The 5,000-nt window shown below is 36.3% G+C and overlaps 1 protein-coding gene across 1 annotated transcript in view; it reads left to right on the top strand.

The window, feature by feature from the left end:
- Positions 1 to 604: 604 nt before the first annotated feature.
- Positions 605 to 5,000, top strand: part of LOC144965205 (prostatic acid phosphatase-like) — a 52,449-nt gene continuing 48,053 nt past the window's right edge. Inside the window, exon 1 of the mRNA XM_078900292.1 lies at positions 605 to 751. The gene's annotated coding sequence lies outside the window, so the exon portion shown is untranslated. The remainder of the gene's footprint in view (positions 752 to 5,000) is intronic.

Below are 5,000 nucleotides of genomic sequence, written 5' to 3'. Positions count from 1 at the left end.
AAAAGTAATATAAATAATCTAATAAATAGTCTCAACAACAATTACTCCTGACTAATGTACGGCATGTGGGTAATAAATTCTGCCTTCGAGGATGATCACTATTTTCAGCTTCTATCGACGAGCCGTTTTATCCCAAGTGTTTACTGCTGCTACAACGAATGAGCATCCTTTCAGAATTTGGCAAAAGAATTCTATAATTTGATAACTCCATGGTCGTTTTTATTGAAAATTGACGAATTATTTCTTATTTTTCTAAACAAAAAAAGTTGTTTTGTCGTTGCTCGGCTTTTAGTTGTCACCAGGAGCCGCTCCATTGAAAATCTGAAGTAACAATTGTGCAAATACAACCTTATCATAAGAAAAACAATCTCCGTACCCTCGAACGTAGACATCGTGACACTTGTATCACGATGGGCACTCTTCGAGCCCAGTGAGTGAAGTATGCAGTGTAGCCACAATTGTACCTCCTTGATTCTATCGTTATTTATCAACTGGAGGTGGAGAGAAAACAAAAGATGACAGAGAAAAGTGGTTGGTCAAGAGATAAACCATCTGACTACTAAGAGAATGCCACTTACCGCGAACTCGCGGACTCAAATTGTACGCACTTCACGATGACCTCTAGGAAAGTGTAAGGTTTAGCAGACCGGGTTTAACATTGTATAAATTTTGCGAGTGTTAACATTGACATCCTAATTTCAACACTATTGTGGTTAGTATTAGAGCTGTGTGGACAAAAGCTGTTTAAAAGGTAAACCTTTACAACTTAATTAGTTGTTGCTGGGATTAATAAATTAGACATAGAGATACACATAACTGATTAACAAAAAAACAAAAAACAAACAAACAAACAAACAAAAAACAAACAAAACAACAACAGAAAATGGGAATCCTCTCATAATCTAATGGTATGATACAATAAATATCTCTATAGGACAACCATTTTGATACCAACAAGAATTGCAATCTACGTAATTTTAATCTTTTAAAAAAATTATGTTAATTGAAAATTAAAAGCGAACACACAAAATCGTTTTAAAATAGAGAACAAAAACTTGTGATTTTTAATTTATTTATTCATTTATCATTTTGGAAGGGGGGGGGGGGGGGTAAATCGTGAAATGTTGGACCCAAAGTACCAATAGCAATGAATTATAATATGAATAAAATCCCCGTTTCCATTCCATTAAACGGACCATGGCATAAAAATTGATTGCCATTCTTGAGATAATTCCCGTGAGGTTTAGGTCTTACCACCCTATTATTCCTGTCTGCGCATTGCAGATTTTAAAAAAAACAACAACAAAACACAAAAAAACAAACAAACACAAACCCCCCCCCCCCCCCAAATAAAAAAAAAACACACACAAAAAACAAAAAACAAATAACAAAACAAAAAACAAACCCAAACAAAACAACAACAACAACAACAATAAAAACAACACATACCAAACCAAAACAAAACCTCCAATGATTTCGGAATACAGATATTCAGCGTTAGCAATTAATAGGCTACCAATCGGAGCGATCTTTTATCAGGTCCGAGTCATTTATCATATGATTTGTTGCTATTTAATGAGTGGATATTTCTTTTTAAAATGTAAACACACTGCTTTGTTTATGAAAGTTGAAACATCTCCATGGGTCAAGCTGAACAAAATGACCGATTGTGATGTGAGATGTTTCGAAACTGTGAAAACTTTTCATTATGTACGTCATTTGAACACATTCTGCAATTAAACCAATGACTCGAGCACATGAAAAACAATAATATTTTATAATGTGCGAGAAAAAAATGATAAAAAGTAATGTGCTTTAAGTTCTTACCCAAGGTCAAAACGAGGTTTCTGATCATTGTGACCCATCTGGTGATTGACTACGCTAAACATCGCTTAACTATGTCCAAGACAAGATAATGTATCGCTCGGCAATCAAAATGTTTACAGATGTGATATTGCTGCTGGTGCGGTCAGATCAACAACGATGACTTTTTCAAAATACACGTACACACACACAAACACACACACACACACACACACACACACACATGATGATCGTTTAAGTTCTTGAAAGTTATAGAGTTTATTTGAATCAAGAGCTTGGAGAACTAATTCTGAGTCTCGAAAGATGATAGTGTGGGATAGTTTTGAAGGCATTTGCTGGAAAACAAACGGGTTGTGTCACGATGAAGCTTCTATTGCAACTGCCTATATCTAGGAAAAATATCCGCAAGAATTGTAGATTTCATCACACGTTTTGTCAGGGTAACCTATCATAATCACAAGTCCAGCATTTTTTTTTTTCTTTTTCGTTCCTTTATTGTGGGCATTCTATGATGTATCCTTGTCTAGGTATTCATGTATTGCCTTCATCGCAAATGTTTCAGATTTAGTTTTAACTCTTGTTGGTTTCCTTCGTGAGATTTGTCTTTATCCATGGGCTTTTTAATATGGCATATTTATTTATTTATTTATTTATTTATTTATTTATTTATTTATCTATTTATCTATATTATTTTTTGGGGAAGTGTGTGTGTGTGTGTGTGTGTGTGTGTGTGGGGGGGGGGGGTGAGGGCAGATAAGTATTGATAATTCTAAGTTTTCTGGAAGCCTGTGTTCCTTTTTTTTTTTTTGCCGATATGCAGTAGAGATGTTTGTTTTAATCTTTTTTTTTTTTGGTCTCCACTTCTCTGTTAGAATTTAATTATCATCTTTTCGTTTATTTTTCTAACTCTGCTAATTCCAAAATTTCCACATCGGCCTATATTTTACATGCTGCTGTAGTAGATGAAACGAAGGGCTTGATTTTGTAATCCGTTCAATATTTTTTTCTTTACTTTTAATTATGTGTGTGTGTGTATGTGTGTGTGTGTGTGTGTGTGTGTGTGTTTTGTTACTAACGCTTTGGGGACTATATTACATGGGTGGAACAGAGCTGCCGTTATTTTTTTGTCTGCTCTCAAATCTTAATCTGCTAGTATTCGACAAGAAACCAAAACAGTGCATTTACAGATAAGGTTCGAAGAAGAAAAAAACAGGGTGGAGGGGGGGGGGGGGGGGGTTGTGGTTGTGTATAAATTGTGAAATACTCCGCTCTACATGCAGATCTGGTCCCGTTTTCATGAACGAGGAATAGATTTAGAAATTTACTAGTCTTGTAAATGACTAGCTAGTCTTAAGCCAAAGCGAAGCAAGTGTCTAAAAATATTGGATTTCATGAACGGTTTCTATTTCTAGTCTCGGACTAGCTAGTCTCTTGCCTAGAAGCGGGCGTTATAAGGACGGTGACTAATTCGGCTATTGTGTGCGGGTAACATCACCTCTCTACTACAAGAAGGCAGGAAAGATACAACCGCTTTCATACTTACAACGCAAAGATTTCCAAAGAGGAAATTAGCAACACACGTTAAATTGATTTTCGACTGCAATGATGTCCATTGTCAATTCTATATTTAGGCCAAAGGCAGTTTCATTGAGATGAACCCCGAGATTTAAATTCAAAGAAATTGAACCAAAAAAAAAAAAAAAAACCCCTCAAACCAAACAAACAAAAAAACAAATAATTACACAAAAGGGAAAGTGTGTTCTGATTAATCACAATATTTCAGTCAATTGCAATGTCAACAGAATAACTTTTGTCTCCACTATACTTTCTAATAATTTGTTTTTGGTTGTTCTTTGACACAACGCCTTCGATTTCGGAGTCTCTCGTTCACTCTCCATCTCACGAGCCGATAGATTCAGCTTTTAGAAAGTTTTACTCACAGAAATGTGTATTTTCGACGATCTGCACTTATCTCATAGTTTTTTAAAAAAACCAGTGTCAATGGAAACAGGTCACTTTTTGCCTTTTATCATTCGTAACCGACGTACCTATTTTCTTTCCGAATCAAAGTGCACTCAATCTAAAAATAGCTGCTATTTTGTTGACGCTATGATTTCTCCTAGTAACTAGACTCAGACTAAAGCATGAAGTCTTGCCTCGGCAAATGACTAAAAAGCCAAACTTAGTCCGAAGGTGCCGTGATTTTAGTCCCGGCCTTTTTGGTCAGCTCACATGAAATCCGATTTTTTCAAGTCATTGACTAAAGTCAGAGATAGTCAAGTATTGATTGCATAGCTGGGACTTCAGCTGTTTGATCCGGTGGAATATTATTTGTGATAACCTGACGTGGTTTAAAAAGGGCAGTAGTATAGTAATTATGGTTAGCCACTTCAGACAATGGGAACCAGCTTTAACAGGTAGCTCCACGAGCCTCATCATTGCATTGATTACAAATACAAGGGTAGATTTAAACGTCTTGACACCTCTTTTATATTTTCAAAATTATAATGGATACAAAAATGATAAAAGTATCAAAACAAAGCTTATTTTATGTCCTTTCCGTTTATCATTTTAAATTTCACCAAAGTCATCGTTCCCGCCCACACAGAACCGCTAACGTGCACCAGTTATTGCATCGCTGCGAAAAGAATTTCACGTGGCAAACGACACCGTCGAGTAACCTCCGCCTGCATTCACCATCACTGCCAAAATTTGCCCCCTTGGTGTGTCTCTTAAGAAAAGAAAAAAAACGTCACTTGGATTTAAATCGGATCTGTAAAGTGGAGTGTTCTACGACTTCAATAAAACTTCTTCTTTCAATATCATGCATTTGTATGAGCATTCAGGATGTCTAGAACGATATATCCAACTCTTCCTCATGAAATCTCAAGCCTTAGCAAAGTGTTAGGTTGTTTTATCCGCCGATTGGCTCCGTTAAGTTTGTTTGTTTGTTCTTGATTTGCTTCGCTCGATGCAATTTGTGGACGACCACTGCGATCCTGCTCATTAATGTTGGTGGAGACAGCATCAGTTCCAGTAAAGCACTTAACCCACCTTTGATCTGTTTGGAAACCAACATAAGAGTCACCATAAACATGTTTCAGCCATTTATGAATGATTACGAGTTCGCATCTCTTTACAGTAAGGAATTCAGTCACAGCCCGGTGTTTATTGCA

Source organism: Berghia stephanieae, chromosome 2 (assembly GCF_034508935.2).
Source record: "Berghia stephanieae isolate SIO BIC M18660-M18661 chromosome 2, UCSD_Bste_1.3, whole genome shotgun sequence".
NCBI lineage: Eukaryota > Metazoa > Mollusca > Gastropoda > Nudibranchia > Aeolidiidae > Berghia > Berghia stephanieae.
The sequence above is the reverse complement of the archived record's forward strand: the minus strand, read 5'-3'. Positions and strand labels throughout refer to the sequence as shown.